Genomic DNA, 6,368 nt, shown 5'->3' on the forward strand with positions numbered 1-6,368 from the left:
TAAATATGTAACTGTCCCATGTCCCAAGAGTTCCATCCTAGGCTTATATCCAAGAGATAAGGAAATACATATTCACTGCAAGATAAGCATGGAATGTTCATGGATATTTCATTCATAATAGCACCAAACTGAAAGCAAGCCAAATATCTTAAAAAAAAAAAAAAAGGTAAAAAGGTAAATCACTTACGTAAAATACTACACAGCAATGTGAATGAATGAATGAATTATACTTAATATGAATTAATCTCAAAAACAGAATATTGAGCAAAGAAACCAGACACTAAATGTACATGCTGGATGAATCCCTTTACATAAAGTTCAAAAAGCTAGAAGTTAGAATATTGGTTACACTTGAGAGCAGAGTTACTAGGAACACAAAGGAGATTTAGGGAGATGTGCTAATCCTCTGCTTCCCGATCTGGATTACATGAGTATATAAATTTGTGGAAATTCATAAATCTGTATATACAAGATATGTCCACTTTTCTGTTTGTTACAATTGTTGTTCCATTTTGTTTCAGGGATTGGCAGAGCCATCTGAGGCTTTAGTTGGGAAAAGGCACTTGAATTGGCTTTTAGTTAGGGCCATGGGCAAGAGGCAGTCATCAAGGCAGTACACTTCCTCTGTGGGTAGACCGAGGACTGAGGCTGAGCAGCAGGTGTGTCTCCTGTTCCAGAGCTCCTTCCCCCCAAAGGCTCTATGGCAGCAGCAGGAGCGGGGAAGTGGGGAGGAACCACAGTGCTTGTTCACTTGGACAGGAGGACATTAGATGACTCAAACACCAGCTTTCCATTACAGGTCTTTATCTTCTTCACAACCACGGCCCTGGAGGAGCTGCCCTGGCTGAAGGCACTAGAGCCCCCACAAGAGCAGAAGCTGGACTGAAGAAGCACAGGCCATTGTTGAGACCAGGGCTTGTGAGGCCCCTGTAGGGCAAACTCAGCCCACCTGAGTAGCCATTGGTGGTCTTAATATAGATACTCATGTTCTGCATCCCAGCTTCCATCCAGTTCTCCTCACCCTTCAATAGCTTGCAGTAGGTGGTGGTCTCAGTGCCCAAGTCCAGCTTGATGTTCATGAGCTCCTGGTACTCTTGCAGTTGCCAAGCCCTGCCCTGCTTGACTTGCTGCAGGGCAGCCTTGGCCAGCTTGACATGGGCATCCTTAATGTCCGGCTTCTCGGTATCAGCTCAGTATCCTATCAGCTCAGTATCAGCTGTGGCGGCCTCCAGGGAAGCCCTCTGGCTTTGAGGCCCTTGATCTCTGCCTGGAGTCAGGTGATGTTCTGGTGCATCTCGGAAATCTCCATTTTCATGTGACACAGATCACCCCCATGCTTTCCAGCCAATGTCTGCAGCTCCTCATAGTTGATCTGGTACATGGTCTTGGTCTCAGCCCACCTGCAGTTGGCAGTGTCTTCACACTGGGCTTTGCAATAATGCCATCCAGGGAGTGGCTGTTGTCCATAGACAGGATCATGGACATGTCTGAGACCTGGGACTATAGCTCACAGATCTCCTCTTCATACAACTGCCTTAAGAAGGCGATCCCATTGGTCAGCCCATCCAGGTGGGACTCCAGTTCTTCCTTGTTCATGTAAGCTTTGTCCACATCCTTCTTGATGAGGACAAATTCATTCTGCATGTCTGCATGCACTCTGATCGCCCCCTCATATTTATTCTTGAAGTCCTCCACCAGCCCTTGCATATTGCCAAGTTCGCCTACAGCTTCAGCTTCTCCTGGCCCAGTGTGTCCAGCTGCTGCTGAAGGTTGTTGATGTAGCTCTTAAACATCTTTTTTTTTAAGATTTTATTTATTTATTTGACACAGAGAGAGAGACAGCCAGCGAGAGAGGGAACACAAGCAGGGGGAGTGGGAGAGGAAGAAGCAGGCTCTCAGTGGAGGAGCCTGATGTGGGGCTCGATCCCAGGACTCCAGGATCATGCCCTGAGCCGAAGGCAGATGCTTAACGACTGAGCCACCCAGCTGCCCCAGATGTAGCTCTTAAACGTCTTGTCCATGTTGTTCCAGACCGTTTGCTGCTACTGTAGAAGGCTCCACTTGGTCTCTACAATTTTGCTCTGCTGTTCCAGGTGCTGCACCTTGTTTGGGAGGGCGCAAACCTGTTGAACATCTTGATCTGCTCCTTCTCCTGGGTGCACACAGTCTGGATGTTGGGGTCCACCTCCAGCTTAAGGGAGTTCAGCAGGCTCTAGTTCACTGAGACAGCTGTGATCCCCTCCATGTCCCTGGCCCCACTGTAGGCCCCTACTATACTCATAGTGGTGTCCAGACCACCCCCAGGAGCTGCTACTGCTGCCCACCTGGAAGAAGGCAGAGGAGCCGATGCCTGTGCCAGGCGTACAAACAGCTGCTAAAGGCCAGCGGCTGGAGGTGAACACCTTGTAGGACTTCTGGGTCACCGTGATGGACATGGTAGAGACTGGAGAGGAGGAGAGAGCATGTTTGAGAAGGAGCTGAGAAGCTGCTTCTGGGTAGGCTAAAAATTTGGAATTTACAGGTTTTCATAAAAATGTAAAAGGCACACCAAAACTGAACTCTTATTCTTGCATAGTAAAGATTTTATTTTTTAAAAAAAATACATTAAGAATAGTTACTGTATCATTCAGAGTCCCACCATGAAACAGATGGCACATCAAGAGGTTAGTTAAAACAAGTTTAAGGAAGAAACAATTTATAGAGGTGTAGGCAGAGTTCAGTGAACCAGTATGCCATGAAGACGCACCCAGGAGCTAGCAGGAGTAGGAAACTCTTAAGCCTCATCGTGGAAGGGGAAGGAGTCACCAGACACTAGCAAAGACTGTAGTTGCAGATAATGAGCACCTCAAAGGGAGCAGTCACTGCCAAAACCTTAGTCTGGCAGAGGAAGGGAAGAGGAAATAATTAACTTTGATCTTTCTTTTTCTTCCCACAATCAGCTCTCATGTTGCTCATCCAACCAGAACCAGGGGGAAAGGGATTTCAGTAAGTGCAATTTAAAGAAAGTAGTTTCCCAGAGCACAGAGCAGAGCAGGAAATGGTAGAGAAAAAATCTGCAAGGGTAAAAGGAGAAAAACTAGCAATTGTAGAGTCTATAAAGTATTTACAATGGACTTGTTTCTGAGAACTGGGTACTTATCTGCCTCCATTACACGGAAAACATGTACTTTTCATTTTGCCCGACAACCTCCTTCATTTTTTTAATCTTCCTTTCTCTAACACTAATTGCTATTTGAATTGTTATATTTTCACTGCTTAATTTTTTGAAACACAGTATCTTTAGATTTTGATCAAAATTATGAGTCAGGAGAGCAGAAATTTCTCCCCAAATGGCAGAATACATGTATTTTTGTTGATCTCAAAAATATCATTCCCTGTTAATGTGTGTTACAAAACTTGTCCTTCCAGGCATTTTGATTTCAAACCCATAATCTAGACAAGTTATTAGCAAATACTTAGTTCAAACTGGTCACTGGTCAGGATAATCATAAGATGGCAAGATAACTGAAGATTCACTTTCAACCATTTATTCTTTGACTTGGAATAAACAGTCTTACACAAAAAACTCAGTTTATATTTTAGGCTACCTTTCAAGAATATGTGTTTTACCTGCAATTTCCTTCCCCCAAAAGAAAAGCATTTTATATTGTTAAGGAATTATATAGCATTAACAGTTTTCTTCCCCATCAGCTAAAAATAAAAATATAAAACTAAGAAATTATTATGTTTGTATAATGAGTTAAAAAAATCCTGAAATTTTAGACATTGATATAAATAATTAAAATTTGATATCTACACAAGAGTAAAGTTTATCATCTCTATGGGATATTTTTTAACTTTTTAAGTGATAATTTTTATGTCTTTAAAATATGATTATTGGCATATCATAACACAGTTATTGATTATCACTATTTAGTTAAATTTGCTTTTAAAAACTTGCCAAATAAGAACAGATCAAAATGTGATCACCCTAATCTACATTCTAATCAAATGTCTATAGAGGGAATTTAGTATTTTAAATTAAAACTATCTTCTGAATGTGTAAATCAAAGTTATGCTTATAAGTACTAATTAGATTGTCTTTAATTAAATCTCAGTTATTCATAATAGAAATTTTAAATATCATTAAAATTATATGCCAGAAATAATTACTGAGAAAAAAAAATCTGGTTTTGACAATTTTGCAAAAATTCCATGCAAACATAACTTTTATTTCACACTTCAGAATTTTACTTTATATAGTGTTTTTGGAATGGGTAAATTTGGGCATTATTTACCACCTTACAAAATAAATTTCCTTCTCTCTACATAAAAAAAAAAATGTTTTTTAATAATTCACCCATAGGATTGGTTGAAGGCAAAGCCATAAAGTCAGAAAAGTGTGGTAAGACATTCATAATGATCCCCTCACCCCTATACCCATCTTCATCTAGTAAAAGGCAAGAATGGAACACAGAGTCTCAAAGTAAAATCTCATATAAAATAACATCTACAAACCATAAGGCAGATCTATCTTAAAACGGTAGTTTTGGGGCACCTGGGTGGCTCAGTCGTTGAGCGTCTGCCTTCGGCTCAGAGCGTGATCCCAGCGTTCTGGGATCGAGCCCCACATTGGGCTCCTCTGCTGGGAGCCTGCCTCTTCCTCTCCCACTCCCCCTGCTTGTGTTCCCTCTCTCGCTGGCTGTCTCTCTCTCTGTCAAATAAATAAATAAAATCTTAAAAAAAAAAATGGTAGTTTTGTAGCTGGGGTTTTTGTTTGTTTTTTAATAAAACAAAAAAAAAAAATGATTCATGTGTCCAAAATAATTACAGTGTTGTATTAGTATCAGGTACAAACTATATCCTATTAAAACACATGTATTTTTCCCCAGTGCTTCCTGTACATTAACATACAATGAAATATTTGCTTTTAAATGTTCACAATTTCTGTCAGGAGGATAAGCATGCATTCCCATCCTCATGTCTAATGGTAATTCATTTTTATCTTAATAGTCAGTGATGAAGAACTAGCTTCATGCTGATGATTATTGGTACCACTACAGAAGAAACAATTGTGGTTGCTGAACTAATACAAAGCAACATTTATCATGGAATCGCACTCACACAAATCAGAACCCTTATCCAGTATCCAGCTTTACTAGTAATTTCAGAGATGAGAGCAAGAAGGAGACAGACAAAGCACAGAGAAGGATGTCTCACACAGTTACCTAGGTCTTTCTGTCCCACACGAGCCATGTGCTCTCTAGTCCAGATTAAAAGGTGAAGCTGAGGTAAAACTGAGTAAAGGGTGAGTTTAATCAATAACTCCCGTGACTGGGGGGTGGGGGGTGAACTTCCTTCTTTGTGTGTAATAACCATCCATATTATGCGCTTAAAAAAAAGTGTCATAACCACCAGATGATCTATTTGGCCAAACTTTCTGATTCATTACATAACCCTTATCTTGAATGCCTCCATCATAGTGTTTCCAACTCCCCCAGTTTCACATCCAGGTCTTTAAGGGCAACATTCATATTCCCCATCGGGATTACTAAATATCTAGCTTTCTCAACCTCAGCACTATTAACATTTGGGGCTGGATATTCTTTGTTGGGGATGGGTGGGCATGGTAGAAGGTTAACTAGTATCTCTGGCCTTTACCCAATAGTTGTCAGTAGCAACTACTTTGTTGTGACACACCTCTAGATAATGTCAAAGAAATGGTTCTGAACTGCCAGAACGCTCCCAGTAGAGAATCATTGCTATTTACTGAGCACGCTCATCTACAAACGTAAGAAATTTTGTATACCAGATCCCAGACCACCACACCCAAACCATTGCAAAAGGCCCAAGATCTTTCATTATAGGTTGTGCAAGCAACATTTTCAGATTCTAGGGCTTTATATGAAGATAAATTCAGCCTCTCTATCCAAATAATTTTCATTCTAAGTCACAATTCTCATAATTAGATTGTAATTTCTCTAGACTTAGAATAGAATGAAATCGTCACGTTGTTTTAAGTCATAAGAGTGGGTACACTGTTCTTCAAAAGTCATCTAAACAGACTCCTTCAGTTAAGTCAGTTTCAATTCCTTCTCCATATTTGCATGTCTCCTCATCATGCCCTTTTCTTTATGTGACCCGGATATTTTATCCACCATGTACCCTCTGCACAGTAACTGAGCCTGATAGTCATGACTTCCTCCTGAATATTCTCTTGATTTACTAAGAATTAGATTACATAAAGCATTTAAGATTAGGAAGCACTCCAGATCAGGCACTGAACAATCTGTATCGGTGGCATTTAATTAGGTGTGTCTTTCTGGTCATGATAAAGGAAGTTAAGGTCACGTGTACGTGTCACATTCCAACTGCTTAGGAAGGATTAT

At 40.6% G+C, this 6,368-nt stretch overlaps 1 pseudogene; it reads right to left on the reverse strand.

Moving 5' to 3' along the window:
• Positions 1–747: 747 nt before the first annotated feature.
• LOC103659650 lies at positions 748–2,435 on the reverse strand (annotated as a pseudogene).
• Between the last annotated feature and the right edge of the window lie 3,933 nt (positions 2,436–6,368).

The sequence above is a fragment of the Ursus maritimus genome, unplaced genomic scaffold, assembly GCF_017311325.1.
Source record: "Ursus maritimus isolate PB19 unplaced genomic scaffold, ASM1731132v1 scaffold_1, whole genome shotgun sequence".
NCBI classification, from domain to species: domain Eukaryota; kingdom Metazoa; phylum Chordata; class Mammalia; order Carnivora; family Ursidae; genus Ursus; species Ursus maritimus.